Genomic DNA, 17,713 nt, shown 5'->3' on the forward strand with positions numbered 1-17,713 from the left:
CTACTCTCAGTTTTTGCAAAATTATTCGAAAAAATTCTTCACGGCAGACTCATGGGCTTCCTTGAAGTCAATCAGCTTATCCATCAACAACAGTACGCTTATCGTTCAAAAAGATCCACTGACCTGGCAATTGTTGAAAAAGATCCACTGACCTTTGTTCTTTACATTAATGAATTTCTCTCTCATCTTCCATCTTCCCACCTAGTAGCGTATGCCGATGACATTTCCATTCTAATCACTGATAAAGACCCTAACCAACTTCAATGCAAGATCTCTGCCCTGCTCTCTGAAATGCATAGTTGGCTTCAAAAGAATCAGCTGATACTAAACCCAGAAAAATCCAAATATATGGTGTTTAGGACGAAAAATAAACCATTGAATATTGATTTCGAAATAACATACAAAGGAAAACAACTGGAAAGGGTGAATGATACCAAGTTTCTAGGAATCTGGCTAGATGACAAGCTGAGTTGGGATAAACAAATGATCACCTTACGAAAGAAAACTTCGTCACTAGCAGGAATACTCGCCCGAGCCTCTGCCTGGGTACCTCCTTCCCTTCTCAGACTAGTATTCCTTTCCTTAATACAGCCTCACTTCACATATGGAATTATCTCATGGGGTACGACCAGTCAATATAACCTTACGAGAATCAATTCAATTGTCAATCAATGTGTTCGTTCAATTTTGGGCCTTCCCTGGAATGCATCGGTGACTTCGAGATATAAGGAAGCGAGACTCTTAAGCATCTACCAACTGATACAAAAAGCTGAAGCGGTCTTTGTCTACAATGCTTTGAAAACACCAAACTTTCCTCCTCTCTTCAGATCCTTTTTTATGACAATAGAAGAAGAAGGAATAAGATATAATTTAAGAAATGAAGCGAACCTGAAGGTTCCGCTTCTCAGAAAAGCCATAGGCCAGAAAAATATAAAATACAGAGGCGCAAAAACCTGGAATAATCTTCCTGAAAACATCAAAAATGCCATTTCACTAAACAAGTTCAAGAAGCTCCTGACTGAACACATCACCAGGGAGGTCTGATCTAAATCACCTTCCACTCAACTCCTGAACTTTCCACAATGCATACCAGTTTGGAAATTGTGTAAACAAGTTGAAGGAATAGCTGTCATAAATTGTAACATTCTATGCAATTATTTCATAATTTTTCTTTCATACTTGTTATTGTAAAAGTACTCACAATGTAATTATAAGTATGTACTGTTGTTAACCACGCGACATATGTGGTTGGTTTACGTAGTCTCGGTAATGGAATGTAGAAACATGTCCGATTCATGATGTATCTGTTTTTATTGTTATCTTTTTCAAAGGGAACACCCCCTAAAAAGCCTCTGGCTTATGTGATCTCCCTCCCTTCTTGCTGTCATCTCCCAACAATTGTAACACAAAATAGGGATAAATAAATTATCAAAATTATCAATTATCAAGTTCTTTAGGTTGCTAAGAAATAGGCCTTTTCTTGTTTCCCTTTAATTTTTGAAAGAAATTTTTATTTTAAACGTTAAGGAATCAAGAGTACAGTCAGAAACCCTGTTTCATTCTTAACATTTGCGTGATATTTAGAAAGTGCACCGGAAAAACTGTAAAAATCCATGTTTTGTTGCCAGGAAAAGAAAGAATCTTAAAACCAAATAAATGAAAAATTTAGTATAAAGAATGGAATTGTAAGGAATACTGGACACCACTGACTTTATTCAATTATCTCGCTTTGTTTGAGAAAACAACGTTTTCCAAGCAACCTATGGAATTACAAAAGTTAGTTCTTTAGGTTGCTCAGAAATGGGCAATTTCCCGTTTCCCTTTAATTTTTGAAAAAAAAAAATATTTTAAACGATAAGGAATGAAGAGTACAGTCAGAAACCCTCTTTTACTCTTAACATATGCGTGAAATTTAGAAACGACACCGGAAAAAGTGGAAAAATCCAGGGTTTGTTGCCAGGAAAAGAGAAAATCTTAAAACTAGATAAATGAAAAATTTAGTATAAAGAATGGGATTGAAAGGAATACTGGACACCACTGACTTTATTCATTTATCTCGCTTTGTTCCAGAAAACGGCGTTTTCCCAGCAACCTATAGAATTACAAATGTAAGTTCTTTAGGTTGCTCAGAAATGGACCTTTTCTTGTTTCCTTTTAATTTTTGAAAGGAATTTTTATTTTAAACGTTAAGGAATCAAGAATACAGTCAGAAACCCTGTTTCATTCTTAAAATTTGCGTGATATTTAGAAACAGCACCGGAAAAACTGGAAAATTCCAGGTTTTTTTCCATTAACAAAGAAAATCTTAAAACTATATAATGAAAAATTTAATATAAACGATAGGATTGTAAGGAATACTGGACACAACTGACTTTATTCCTTTATCTTGCTATGTTTCAGAAAACGGCGTTTTCACAGCAACCTATAGAATTACAAAAGTTAGTTCTTTAGGTTGCTCGGAATAGCATTTCAATTTACGGCAACTGGCACGGTCGCGTAGCCTATATTTTTACGTAAATGTTCAGCGGCGTCTTGATAGGTACGTCTGCCGCGAATTCAGTGAGCAACGCGGCTAGCACGCCGGGTGCAATTCGCGAGGCTCTCAATCATAGCAGAGATAAGAAAAACAAATGCGGGGCAAACACCAACGCGACATTGCTGTTTTTTTAACCGTACTAATGTGCGAAGTTACCGGACGACCTTCTCGTGAAGCGGAAGACTGCGGCTAACCTTGTAAGGGTTGCGGGTTGTTTTTTACCGAAGATCGAGGATATGATTCTATATACCTTCGCACTCGTATATATGAGGGGAGTGGTTCCTTCGGGAACGGGGGAAGCGTGACGCAAGAACGCAGTTTGGGCATGATGAGTGCGATGCACGGCCCACAATGTCAGTTATGTTTATCGTTTCCTCTAGTGCTCCCCGTTCCGTTCGCGAAGTAGTGCCCGTTGGTCTACACAGCTGACCCCTGCAGTGGCTAGCCAGATTGGCAGGCCCTGTGATAACTGGGTTCAAATTTCAAATTAATGAGTTTGCTGCACATTCCTGTTCCCTGCATGCGGTTGTGTGTGGGGATGCCGAACTGGTTTCACGAATGATTGAATACCCCACTGGATGAAACGTAGACATGCATGGGGTAAAAGAACCTGCAAGGCTCGACTCTAGTCTGACAAGCGAAAGAGACGTGAAAGGTGAAGCATAAGTGGGAGGTCGTCCTGCGGCCGCCAATGAAATACCACTACTTTCACCGTTTCTTCAAACTGCGTTATAGGGTAGTGGAATGTCACGGGCTTTGATAAAGCTGTAACTGTGCGCCATTCCATCGCTACACCTCTCGCAGGTCAGATGGAGAGTTGGACACAGTCGGTGCACCTGCGAAAAGGTAACGCGGGTGTACTGCGGTTAGCACCGTGAGGACAGAAACCTCGCGTAGCAGTAAGAAGGCGAAAGCTAGCCAAATATTATCCGCGAAAGCGGGATGTGTCGGCCTCTGGGTTATTAAGACAATTAACTGGGAGGTCTCAAAAAGAGCTCTTGCAGGAATACTGGCTCGTGGCGGCCAAGCGTCTGTAGCGAGGTCGCTTTTTGTTCCTTTCATACTATGTTGGGAACGAGCACTGGTTTCATAAAGAAAAAGGCCTGTCTAGTGAAACCTGAGCTGGAGAAGAATGCTCATTGAAATTGCTTTTATAAAGTGGAGGTCCATTGTGGCCTCCAATGAAATACCACTACTTTCGAACTGCTTTTATAAGCAGTTTGAGGTAGAAGAATGCTGCGAGCTTCCTTATATAATGAAATAAGAGGTGTCAAAATTCTGCCAGCGTTGCTGGCTCATGGTGTGGAGTGCGCTTGTGACGATGCTGCACCTGCCATTTATCCCATTCATGAAATGGGAAAGTTAATAAGAGGTGTCCAAATTCTGCCAGCGTTGCTGGCTCATGGTGTGGAGTGCGCTTGTCACGATGCTGCACCTGCCATTTATTCCATTCATGAAATGGGAAAGTTAATAAGAGGTGTCCAAATTCTGCCAGCGTTGCTGGCTCATGGTGTGGAGTGCGCTTGTGACGATGCTGCACCTGCCATTTATCCCATTCATGAAATGGGAAAGTTAATAAGAGGTGTCCAAATTCTGCCAGCGTTGCTGGCTCATGGTGTGGAGTGCGCTTGTCACGATGCTGCACCTGCCATTTATTCCATTCATGAAATGGGAAAGTTAATAAGAGGTGTCCAAATTCTGCCAGCGTTGCTGGCTCATGGTGTGGAGTGCGCTTGTGACGATGCTGCACCTGCCATTTATCCCATTCATGAAATGGGAAAGTTAATAAGAGGTGTCCAAATTCTGCCAGCGTTGCTGGTTCCTGGTGTGGAGTGCGCTTGTGACGATGCTGCACCTGCCATTTATCCCATTCATGAAATGGGAAAGTTAATAAGAGGTGTCCAAATTTTGCCAGCGTTGCTGGCTCATGGTGTGGAGTGCGCTTGTCACGATGCTGCACCTGCCATTTATCCCATTCATGAAATGGGAAAGTTAATAAGAGGTGTCCAGATTCTGCCAGCGTTGCTGGTTCCTGGTGTGGAGTGCGCTTGTGACGATGCTGCACCTGCCATTTATCCCATTCATGAAATGGGAAAGTTAATAAGAGGTGTCAAAATTCTGCCAGCGTTGCTGGTTCATGGTGTGGAGTGCGCTTGTGACGATGCTGCACCTGCCATTTATCCCATTCATGAAATGGGAAAGTTAATAAGAGGTGTCAAAATTCTGCCAGCGTTGCTGGTTCATGGTGTGGAGTGCGCTTGTGACGATGCTGCACCTGCCATTTATCCCATTCATGAAATGGGAAAGTTAATAAGAGGTGTCCAAATTCTGCCAGCGTTGCTGGCTCATGGTGTGGAGTGCGCTTGTCACGATGCTGCACCTGCCATTTATCCCATTCATGAAATGGGAAAGTTAATAAGAGGTGTCCAAATTCTGCCAGCGTTGCTGGCTCATGGTGTGGAGTGCGCTTGTCACGATGCTGCACCTGCCATTTATCCCATTCATGAAATGGGAAAGTTAATAAGAGGTGTCAAAATTCTGCCAGCGTTGCTGGTTCATGGTGTGGAGTGCGCTTGTGACGATGCTGCACCTGCCATTTATCCCATTCATGAAATGGGAAAGTTAATAAGAGGTGTCCAAATTCTGCCAGCGTTGCTGGCTCATGGTGTGGAGTGCGCTTGTCACGATGCTGCACCTGCCATTTATCCCATTCATGAAATGGGAAAGTTAATAAGAGGTGTCCAAATTCTGCCAGCGTTGCTGGCTCATGGTGTGGAGTGCGCTTGTCACGATGCTGCACCTGCCATTTATCCCATTCATGAAATGGGAAAGTTAATAAGAGGTGTCGAAATTCTGCCAGCGTTGCTGGCTCATGGTGTGGAGTGCGCTTGTCACGATGCTGCACCTGCCATTTATTCCATTCATGAAATGGGAAAGTTTCGGAAAGAAACAAAAGCTTACTGTGATGACGGCCGGTGGGCCTACACAGAACAGAGGCCATTGAGTTGGCCTGGCCTCTGTGAATTAAGTTGCGTTGAGAAGTGCTGGTGGGCACTCGCAGCTTACCCCAGACAGAGTGCCTGATGGGCCTCTGTGTTGACAATTACGTTCTTCAGTAGTGCCGCTTGGCCTACTGTACAGCACATCCTGTGTAGAGAAAAGCCACTTCGAGTGACTTCTGCACTTAATGGGTCTACATGCGCGAATCTCAATGGTCTCGTGTGGGAGCACAGTTGGATCTATCACCGTCCTCCCCTCACCGGGTGGAAAAGGCCTCAGTTCGAATCCCGTCGATGACGGGAAGGATTTTTAGGGGCCTTTTTCACAACGTGGCTGAGTTCGTTGGTCTCAGGCGAGAGTTGCATGGTTTTTTTCTCCCGGAAACTCGGGTTTTTTCCTCCAGCCAACAAAAATCGACAACGGGAACACACATATTCACAAACATAAATTCAAATTTTTTTTTTTTTTAAAAAAAAAATAGAGAGCATTTCCGTGCTCTCTATTTTTTTTTTTTTTTTTTTTTTAACAAATACAGAGCATTTCCGTGCCCTCCACTGATTTCATGAGAATCCAGGGAAAATGTGAATTTTCCCCATGTCGTGGGACTTCCTGAGGTATCTTGATGTTCATGATCCTGCTAATAGTTCATCTTATTATAGTGCACATTTTCATCTGTGAAGAATTACTCCAATTGAAGGACAAGTTATTCAGATCTAGCGTTAGGTCAAAGTGCTGATAGTTTTTGTTATTTCCCAATTATATCATCTTAGAATACCAGTGAAGGTAAAGTCTCAGGTATGCATGTCTCATTGTGTGGAAGTATCTTCACCAGGAGTTGTTCACGGATAATGTTCCATTGTACATAATTAATACTCACTTTAGGTCCATCATTGTTAGAGGGCTTGCATTGCTGTTGAAGGCATTGCTAAATCCAACGCTTAATTTTCTGTCTCTTACGCGATCCCCATAGCATTTTTCGTTCTTGCTTGGTGCTCTCAAGAATGCCTTGCACTTGATTTCGGCATCGTTGAACACTCAAATTTTATTTTCGAAATTTGTTTTATTGTGCTTTTCTAATGCAGTTCGACAAAGAGCGTTTGAATTTCGTAAAACAGTTCACCGGAACTTGCGCTATCATACCGGTCACGAAAATATGCATCACGTGCTCTAATCACACTCGAATGCTCGGTACAGACTAGTGGTGGGAGCATGGGAAACGAGTCTCGTGGAGACTGCGGATGACGTAATCACTTTCGTGATGCATGTTTTCGTGACCAATCAGATTCTGGGTTGAAATTTTTGTAGGTGCCCGCAAGGATGTTTCAAATCAATTATTATTTATTCAATTTTAATCCCTGTATAAACAGCAGTATGAACGATAAGGTTACACGCCGTAGCCGAGCGGTCCCTTGCGATGGTGCGTAAGTACATGGTCGTTCAGTGACTGGGGTTCAAGCCGGTGGCTGCTAAATACATTACAGTGCTGTTTCTTGTATTCTTCCTATCTTGTGAACTCTCCTCTGACCGTGTGGGTGTCACGGAGTATAAGAAAATTTAGTTATTGAGAGTCCGCTAGGGGGACGATTGTGTCCGGCTACTTTTCGTGATCTTTGAGTTTTTAATTACAGTATTAAGTTCCTATTAGTGCTACCACATAAAGATAGGCCCTTGGATTGCCACATGCAATTGCTGTCTTATTAGAGCAGGCAACAGACAAGTATTAAATGGATTTCTGCATGCTCATTTTGCTACCTTTTAGCATTAGCATTAGCATTAGCATTAGCATTAGCAGAGGCATATGATGCAAGAAAGCAAGCTTATTCAGCATCAGCCAAAAAAAAAACAAAAAAAAAAAAAAAAAAACCCACTCCCATTTCACCCCTCCGTTCGTTCGAAATACCTGTCCAGTTGAGCTTTAAATTTGTTTAGGCTATCAACTTCAACAACCAGTGATGGAAGTCGGTTCCACCAACCAACCACCCGCTGGCCAAAGGCAAATTTCCGCACATCTATCCGACATCCGTCCTTCCTCAATTTGAATTTATGCCCTCTGAGGTGATTATTCTGAGAAAGATGAAGAATCCCATTGGCATTGAGCATGCTCAAACCATTCAAAGCCTTATACACCTCTATCAGATCACCTCGCCGGTGCCTAGTCTCCAGACTCTGTAATTTGCAAAACTTAAGCCTTTCTTCGTAAGAGCAACCCTTTGTTCCATTTACTAATCTTGTTGCCCTTCTCTGTACCCGTTCCAGCAGCTCTACATCCTTCTTGAAATGAGGCCTCCAGACCTGTATACAGTACTCAAGATGTGGCCTTACCATTGCCTTATACAAGGGAATAATCACCTCCTTATCCCTGCTAGAAAAATTCCTGTATATCATTGATAAGACACCATGAGTTACTCTTGCAGCTCGTCTGCACTGCTCAGAGAACTTCATATCTGCCTGCACAATTACCCCCAGGTCCTTTTCATTCTCCACCACTGTCAGTGTAGTACCGCAGAGTTGATACGTTGCTCTGGGGTTACTGTTTCCCATATGCAGCACTTTACATTTGTCGATGTTAAACCTCATTTGCCACCTCTCAGCCCATCTGTTCAACCTGTCCAGATCCTGTTGCAGCAGCATAGCGTCAGTATTGTCCTTAACGACCCTGCCAACCTTTGTATCATCTGCAAACTTGGACATTAAACTTGATATCCCATCATCAATATCATTCATAAACACCGAAAACAACAACGGACCCAACACTGAACCTTGAGGAACTCCACTAATAACATTAGTCCACGTTGAGCAGTGTCCATTGATTACCACTCTCTGTCTTCTGCCACTCAACCATCCCCTTATCCATAGCAGCAATTTGCCTCCAATGCCACACTGCTCCAATTTGTGCAGCAGTCTTCCATGTGCAACAGTATCAAAAGCCTTTCTAAGATCCAAATATATAATATCAAAGTTATTCCCTGCATCCAGTTCTTTTGTGACTACATCATAGTATCCAATCAAATTGGTCAGGCAAGACCTGCCCTTAACAAAACCATGCTGCGTCTGAGCTATAACTGAATTCTTCTCTAGATGATCCTGCAGTGCTTCTTTAACCAGTGCCTCCATTAATTTACCTGGAACAGAAGTTAAACTAACAGGTCTATAATTACTTGTGTCAGCCTTTGAACCTCCTTTGTGAATTGGGGTCACATTTGCACATCTCCAGTCCATAGGTACCTCCCCTGAGTCCAAGGAAGCTCTCATAATTATGGCTAAGGGTTTGCTTACTTCCTTTGCTGCCTCCTTTAATATAACTGGATAGATCCCATCCACCCCAGGTGCCTTTTTTATGTTTATCCTCAACAATCTCTCCTCCACTTTCCTCTCAGTTATTACAAAATCATCCAGCTCACTGCCAATGTTTACTTTACCTACATCATTCTCCTTCCTGAATAACTCCTCATGCGTGAATGTAGATGCAAAATACTCGTTTAGGTTATTAGCCACCTGAGCAGGATCCTCAACTGTTGAACCATCAATATCCAGTGGACCAATCTGATTCATCCCTTTCCTTTTCGAGTTCAAGTATGTAAAGAACTCTTTTCTGTTTTTCTTTGCATCCTTTGCCAAGGATTTTTCGTAGTCTGCCTTTGCCTGCCTAATCTCCTTTGTGACTTGGTTACAGACCAACTTATATCTATCATAGGCTTCCATGCCACCCATTAATTTGTATGTATCCCATGCATTTTTCTTCTCTGCCACACACGCGCATTCAGCCATTATCTTATAGTTCAACAGACACTTGACATTGAGCTGGCATTAGTCTTGCATAGGCGCTCTGCTCTCCCCCTCCCAACTTAGACCCCTGCTATCTATGGATTTCACTGCGCTTGTCGCTTGTCGGGACAACTAAGACGACTGGCTGATCACTCGGTCAATTGTATGCAAAACCGAACTGCTGGTGATATTTAACTGTTTAGTAACCCTACAGTATCTGAATTGAATATGACAAATACTACCTTCTGTGAAAATTCTAGCGTCTGCACCATCTGTGGGTCTAGCTCTGACCCCATTATCCAATGTACCTAATGCATGCAATTAATATGCAATGACTTTATTCAATCTGACCTGAAAAAATTAAAGTCGTTGGAAATCATTCTGTTGTGGTAGACGTCGACTCAGAAATCCTCAGAAAAGCCCTATAACTGTTGCAACTCAAAATAGCATGGAGCAATATGGCCTTGGTTGCTAATGCTCCTAAAAACCAAATAACAAACAAACAAACAACAATCAAAATAGCACGGAACCTGCGGCACCTTCCTCCTCTTCCGCTAGCAAAGTTGAAATGTCCTACTCTAGTTCACTTGAGTCAAATATTCTAATAACTGTAAATGCTGACTCTAAACCCTACGTGGAAGAAGCCCCTAATCTCTCTCCTTATTGTTTCTGTGGGCACATCAACTTTCAGATGCATAAACTCAAACACATATGTCTCTGCTCTCAGAAGATCTCAGCACTAACTCCTTCCCTACTGAAACTGAACCCTGCCTTTTTTATTCTACAATCAAATAAATTCCAGGAACTACTCTTTCATATTATGAAGAAAATCCTCCATCAAACTCAGCTAATCAGAGTAAAATCTGATATTTCCCTGGATTCTAATGCACTCAATGAAGGAAATTATGAGCTATCCATGGAGATTCGCAACCTAAAGGCAATATTAGCTAATCAACAGGCTGAAATTTCGGACATCAACGCCAAATTTAAAAATCTCACGTTATTTATGTCTTGCCACTTAAGGAAAGCTAGGAAGAATTTTGAACCTACTCCTGAATCTAATGTTCTGAAAGTGAACAAGAATTCTTCATTCCCGCACGATGCCCTTAGTATTGAGACCAGATCTTCACCTTCCATTGGTCCCAATACTCCTAATGCTATAAATATTAATTTGCCAAATCCTGTTACCATTCGTGATTCAAGTCATTCAAGAGAGCACTTTATTGCCAAACAGACTCTGTCATATGATTACAGACTCTGTTATGATTACAGAGTCACCAAGTGGAATCTTCTCCATCATATGCAAAAATAACTGCTGCCTCGTCTAACGAGATCTGCAAACCTCACTATAGAGCTGCCGCCACAGTGAATAAACCTGCTTCCGAGTGCCAGTCTCAAATATCACACCAAAAATCAAATCAGAACAAACCTTCAGACAACGCTAAAGCCTCGACATCTCAAGCTACTTTCTCCAAGCTTCCAGTCAAAAGTCATCAAACACAAAATGAACCTAATGCAGATAAATCTCAGTTACTCAAACAAAAGTACAATATCACAATTATTCCCACTAAAGACCGAATTTTTGTTTCTAGGCACTAAATCTGAGGATCTTATCAACGTAATTAAAAAAAGAATATGGTTTCAATGTGGATGTCCGTTCTTTGAAGACAGTGCCCCGCCTTCTCATCTTTTATAATAGCATGCCTTCCATCACAAACGGAAAAAGTGCTAAATCTAAGCTCCCTCTTATCAGGAGCTCTAGTCAAACGCTTCACGGACAGACCGACAAAGGAGTCCAAAATCTCTTCTCCAAGTGCATAGCAACCAGTGTCCGTGCTATCTACACATACTACGCTCTCCTCTAGTCACAGAATCCCCCAGATCTCAGTTGTTCAGTGTTTACCTTCAGATTTGCAGGAGTATACTTAGTAACCTAAACCACTTTAGAGCAATCCAAGGCTCATATATTTATGACATTTACTTGCTCTCTGAAACTTGACTCTCTATAGATATTGATGAACAGGAGATTATAGATGGACAATACATAACCCATAGAAAAGACAGGATCTCGCGGAGGTGTAGTAGCTATTATACCTTCTAACGACATATTCTGTGAAATTTCATCAAATTTCACAAATATAGAATCACTATACAGTACTGCCTTCTCCACCTTGGCAAGTTAAAAGTTTTATTAGTATTAATTTATCTTCCACCTCCCTTAACTAATAGGGACCTTCAGTACTTATAAAACTCGCTGAAATCTATCTTCCCGCTAATTCAATCTGGTAAAATCTCAATAGTTTCAGTGATTTTAATTGTCAACTAGCCAATTTAGGATCTTCTTCTCCATCACTGCAGACGAAGTCTCTCTTTATTATCCTTCACAGTTATGGCCGTGAACAAGTTTGCTGTAAGCCTAAGGCTTACCTTATAAAAAAAAAAAAAAAAAAAAAAAAAACGCTAGGGGGACAAACGTTACTACATCATACAAATTTCGATGGATGTTTCTATTATAAGGGGGAGGTTGGTTAAGGGCTCTAGGTATGCCGGGAAATCTACGGCATATATAAGGATAGATTTCAGGAGGTGTTAAAAGAGTATTGGAATGTGGAGCAGAATTAGTGTTGTTGGTGGAGTAGTGGTGAGGTAACAGATAAGAAGACGCGAGGGTTAGTAACAGAGTTAATACGGTTACTTACTTCAACTGTGCCATTCATTTTATCGTTGATGATAGCAGCGATAATTAGTGAGGAAGACTTCTTAAGAAGTATTCAGGTCTTACAAAGAGTGTCCATGGAGTTAGTTAGTCGGAAAGCTTTTTGCTGAATTTCTACAAAGAAGAAATTCCCAGCCGAGGAGAAAAGTTATTCAGATACTTGGGTTCGGGCAGTCAAGAGGTCTCGTGTTCGAAGCTAGAGGAAGAATGGAATTTAGAAGCCGGATAGAAAATGAAGAAGTCGTCACAGAAGGTGGGGGAAGGTCAAAGCGCTGATCCTAAAACATTGAATAATATAGCTCACTGTAAGTACTGTCTGATATTATTTCTAATCCTACTATTTGAACAGGAAGGGCATTCTGGAGTCCTAAACTACTACTGGTTTATTAGTGTAAGGAATTGTTGGACTAATAAGTGTGAGATGGCAAGAAACCATTAGTGAGATTGTAAATTGAATTAGTGAAGTGAATATTCTAAATTGTTGTAATCACTTTAGACTCTTCCGAAATAGGAAGAGTTGTACGTATACTTGTGTAAATCAGTTTGTTATTTAATAAAACTTATTAAGTTTATCAGAAGTTTGTTCATTGTCTCATCTAATCTCTAGAAAAAGATTATAGATGATCCTGAACTTACTGACGCAGTCAGCGGCCCAAAAGTTAACTTGTGTTACCTTATTAAAAATTAAAGTAAGATTTCTCATTGAAGATAAATTTACAAATTTGGCGCGCCAGTCAGCGCATTGTAAATAATAGTGGAGCTTACAATTCTCGAAGTTGCCAGCCAGGAGTGCTAGGAAAAGTTTTTTTTTTTTTTTTTTGAATGAGACAACGGTAAAAAAATTCATATTTGAATTGATGTTATGTGATTTTGAATGAAAATAGGTATAAGGAAGAAAAAGGAATTGTTAAAATTAAGTTAATTTTTACCATAGTTGCTGGACTTATAAACCAGCTGGCGAGCCAGAAAAGTAATTTAAAGAGTATAGTATATTTGGAATTATTAGAATGAAAAGCCATTTTGTAAAGGAAAACAGAATGCCTGGGGGAAGTAAAAGGGACCAGGAAGGGTCAGCTCTACTTGACCAACCGTTCCAAGTCCCGGGGGTTAAATGGCAGAAAGGCCTAGAGAAATTTTCCGTGGGGAGGAGAAGAAACGCTCTTTACGGACAGATTACTTAAGGGCGTTACAGGGGGAAAGCAAAAAATGTGGCCTAATTTTTAAACAAATTAGCCCAGATAAAAAAGACGGTTTAAGGGGCGAAGAAATTGTACTTCTCGCCGATTTTTAAACTCGGTATCAACAGGAAACTTTCTATGAAGAAGTAAATTCGCTAACGGATTTTAGCAGAATTCTAAGAAAATGATTTGCAAAGAAGGAATCATTTTTCGCGGCGGTAGGCAAATTAGGGGGTATATGCAGGCAAAGAGAATCGGTCGCAGAATTCCTGCAGAGGATAAAAGCGGTTAGAATGAACACTGAAATTAACGCGTCAGAACGGAAAACTTTTTCGAAAAATTTAACAGGGCATGTAAAGGTAAAATAAACCTTTTAGAAAGGAGGTTATGCAGAAAAAGCCAGAAAATTTGGAGCAAGCATTTTTGTATGTTGAAGAAGTCTAGAAATAAAATTGAAGTCCGACACAAAACCCGATAAATGTGAACATGGGAATTAGAAAAAAAGGAAAGGAAACACGGAAAGGGGAGGAACTAAGCACCGAAAGGGAATTCCTGTTAAGCAAACTAGAGGAAAGCTGGATTGGGTAATAAATTAACGAAATGAAACAGGGGAGAATCAGAGTAGGTGAAGGTACAACACACTGACGTGGGAAAAATATGCAGGCAAAAGGAAGGGTTAGCAGAGGAAATAAATCAAATGGATAGCCATAATCCAGAAGATAAAACTCTTCGGCAGGAAATACCAGGGTTATTGGAGCAGCACAACCACATTTCTGCTGAGAAATTAACAGAAGTAGAATACTTGGGCATCCTATTCCATATAAAGGTATCCGCCCAAGCAACAGGAACTTAGAAACGATCTCTAGGTTAAAAAAGGCGCTTCCGTGGGCAGGAGCAGCAGTGTGTAGCACACGCTTCTTGAATTACTGGGGTTCGAGCCCATGACCACCAAATACGGAGGATGCGGAAAGGTCAGGGAATGACCACCGCATATCTCCGGAGCAATATGGCCTTAGTTGCTAATGCTCCTAAAAACCGAACAACAAACAATCTAGGTTAAAACCCCCAAAAAGTGTAAGGGAAATTAGACGAGTCTTGGGAACAGCAAACTTTTATAAGGGGTACATACCTAACAGCGCCGAGCTACTGAAACCGGTAACGATACTGACAAAAAGGGGCAAAAATTTTGCGTGACCGAAAAAGCTATAGGGGCAGTTACGGAAATAAGGAAACTACTACTTAGTCGGTCTATTCCGATCCACCCAGACCTTAAAGTATTTTATCGGGCTTACGACGTTTCATTGAACGGGAAAGCCATAATTTCGGAGAAAGATAGATGAGGGGGACGACCCCTAAACAAGCATGAGCTAAATTATGCCATGAACGAACCAGAAAAATTAAGGCTAGCAGTTTCTAGAAAATTCTTTAGAAAGGAATTTTCTACAGATAGGAGGGAGTGTAAGCCTAAGACTTTTAAAAAAAAAAAAAACGCTAGAGGGACAAACGCTACTACATCACGCAAATTTCGATGGATGTTTCTATGGAAGGGGAGGTTGGTTAAGGGCTCTAGGTATGCCGGGAAATCTACGGCATATATAAGGATAGATTTCAGGAGGCGTTAAGAGTGTTGGAATGGAGAGGTGAGGAGAGTTGTTGGCGTAGTAGTGGTGAGGTAACAGATAAGATGTAAGAGTTAATGCGGTTACTTATTTCAATCCTGCCATTCATTTTATCGTTGATGATAGCAGCGATAATTAGTGAGGAGTACTTAAGTACTCGGGTCTTACAAAGTGTCCGTGGAGTTAGTTAGTCGGAAAGCGGCAAGCTGTTTGCTTAATTTCTACAAAGAAGAAATTCCCAGCCAAGGAGAAAAGTTATTCAGATACTTGGGTTCGGGGCAGTCAAGAAGTCTCGCGTTAGAAGCTAGAGGAAGAACGGAATTTAAAGCCGGTTTGTAGATGAAGTCGTCACAGAAGGTGTGGGAAGGTCAAAGCGCTGATCCTGAAACACTGAATAATATAGCTCACTGTAAGTACTGTTTGATATTATTTCTAATCCTACTATTTGAACAGGAAGGGCATTCTGGAGTCCTAAATTACTACTGGTTTATTAGTGTAAGGAATTGTTGGACTAATAAGTTTGAGATGGCAAGAAACCATTAGTGAGATTGTAAAGTGAATATTCTAAATTGTTATCACTTTAGACTCTTCCGAAATAGGAAGAGTTGTAGGTATATACTTGTGTAAATCAGTTTTATTTAATTAAACTTAAGTTTATCAGAAGTTTGTCTTTATATCTCTAGAAAAAGATTATAGATGATCCTGAACTTACTGACACAGTCAGCGGCCCAAAAGGTGACTTGTGTTACCTTATTAAAAATTAAAGTAAATTCTCATTATAAATAAATTTACAAATTTGGCGCGCCAGTCAGCGCATTGTAAATAATAGTGGAGCTTCCATTGCGATTTTCCAACCACGTGTGTCCTGGTATCAAGGGTGGACCCTGGGCATAACCCATCTCCACCTAGTGGATCTATTGAATATAAGACCTCTGCAAAGGAGCAGACAACAGTTGGTGCCCAACCCCAGGCACGAGTAGCCGGGCCTGGGTTTTTTATCGTCTTACATGCCAAAGCGCGTAAAATCCCGCACCCACTGGAGGTAGTGCAATACCAGTGGGTGCTAGCTATCCTGCTGCCGAGGCCTGCGAGCCCACAGAAAAACAAGGCTGTAGATCCGAAAACCCATTCAAGTCACACAGCCGAGACAAACATTTTTAAAGAACCTGCAGTTTTCAATTGTATTATGTATTTCAGTTATCCTATTAACTTTAGCATTAACAAGGAAATAAACTGTTAACATTGATTACACTATTTACATTCCAGTGAGGTTTACCAGTCTCTGATCAGTTCTAGCAACAGAATTTTAAATTTAGTCGTTTTTACATCAATATTAGTTGTTACTTACCAACTTACTTACTGAATACTTACATGTATTCTGGTTTTATACAACTAAAGAATGTCCAGTAGTCTAACTGTTCAGGAAATAGTCTGATTTAATTTCTTCCCTAGTAGAATCTGAGCTTGTAGAGAAGGGCTATAGAAGTTCCTCAAGGCGATTTACATGTGAGCTCTTTACATAGTATTTCTGAGCTTTAGGGTATAGGAAATGAAACCTTCAAGGTTACTTTTAAAGCGATTTATACCATTCTACAAAATTTATACATCAGGGGAATTTTCCAGGAGTGGAAGTTCCCAGCATGCACTAAAGCACTCTCAGTAGCACTGAGCATTCATGCAGGTTTCCCTATAAGCGTAGTTATAAATATTCAGTCAGAAAGCAGAAATTGGAGTTGTGTTCAATAGGCTTGATGGCATTTTAGATTATTGCAGGATTTATCTTAGACTAAGGCGCATTTAGGGCTAGTGCCTCAAGCTGCGAACAAATTTGGACTATGTATATATACATAGTGCAGGATTTATCTTATTGGGTGAATATTTTATTTTAAATAAGATTTCATAAGAGAAGCGTGTTGGGTGAACGAAGTATGGATGTTCTTAACTGTATGGTTAAGCAATTTACAATTTTATAAGGTTAGATTCCTAATAATTTAGGCACGTCTATACAAAGCTTCTTGGTGAGCCGTCCAGCATCACTTAGAGAAAGGATCTACCTATCATTTCCTGTTACGTTGATGGCTATCTTCCGATATGTTCTTCCCAAAAGAAAATTAATCAGGATCATGACTCCGTCGAGTTTCTAGTCGCAAGTCTTTTCTTGAAAACTGCCGCAAGGAACTGTTGAAATGTAGTGAAGACATCAGAATCTTCAATGCGCAATGTATATGTTCTGAGAGTATTTTACTCAGCAGTACCTGTCTTTCATTCAGATATTAATTCAAAAAGAACGTGCTGCCATGTCTCATGTACTGCAGTGACAAAGGGTCGGGGCCCTTTTCAAAAAGTTTAGCCCTGGGCCACCCGTGGCCAGTGATTAAACATGTAGTCATGCTAGGCTCAAACTATTTTGAGAATGTGGGTAATGATGCAAATTCAACATTTGAAATATCTTCGTCTAACCTCGCCATGTTCATTTTGAGCCCATCTTTGCTGCCAGACAGCAGTGAGTTCCTTCCAGTCTTCGTTTTTCCTCTTTTATTCTGTTGGTAGGGTCTGTTACAATGTTAAAAATAGAATATTTTTAACATTGTAACAGACCCTACCAACTAAAAAAAATTGAGGATTGCATCCAATCACCCAGTTAGTAATACTGTTGCCAGAACCAGAGTTGAACCTGAACGTTGTACCCGTGTTTACCTCCTGTTGTGAGAAGGAATGATCTTTTAAATTTTTATAATACAGGTTGTCTAAGATATCTTGTGCCTTACTATAATCTTTTGGAACTCCATAGACTAAAATTGTTGGGTTTGACATTTTGGGCTTTTCTATTGAAAGTCCTGCATTCTTGAGTGCAGGTACAGATTTTGGTGGCATCAGATGAGTTAGTTTCTACTAACAA

The sequence above is a fragment of the Mastigoproctus giganteus genome, chromosome 9 (assembly GCF_048544385.1).
Source record: "Mastigoproctus giganteus isolate SK-2022 chromosome 9, ASM4854438v1, whole genome shotgun sequence".
NCBI classification, from domain to species: domain Eukaryota; kingdom Metazoa; phylum Arthropoda; class Arachnida; order Uropygi; family Thelyphonidae; genus Mastigoproctus; species Mastigoproctus giganteus.